We start from the raw sequence: 327 nt of genomic DNA, 5'->3' as shown, positions 1-327 counted from the left end.
GAACCATATGCCCTTAAAAAAAATTTTTTTTTTTTTACCCTTTTTAAAAACAAATAAATTTCAAATGTTTTTTAAAATTTAAAAAAAATAAAAAACCCCATAAAATTAGTTTTTAAAAAAAATTTTTAAAAAATTTTTTATATTTCATAATATTATTAAAATTTTTAAAATTAAAAATTTTTTTTAAATTTTAAAAAATAAAATTAAATATTTATATTAAATTAAAAATTCCCTTAAAATTAATAATATAATTTTATTTTAATTTATTATAATTAAATTTTAAATTATATATAAAAATAATATATAAATAAATATATTTTTATTAAA

Source organism: Penaeus monodon, chromosome 27 (genome assembly GCF_015228065.2).
Source record: "Penaeus monodon isolate SGIC_2016 chromosome 27, NSTDA_Pmon_1, whole genome shotgun sequence".
NCBI lineage: Eukaryota > Metazoa > Arthropoda > Malacostraca > Decapoda > Penaeidae > Penaeus > Penaeus monodon.
Note: the sequence above shows the minus strand (reverse complement) of the source record.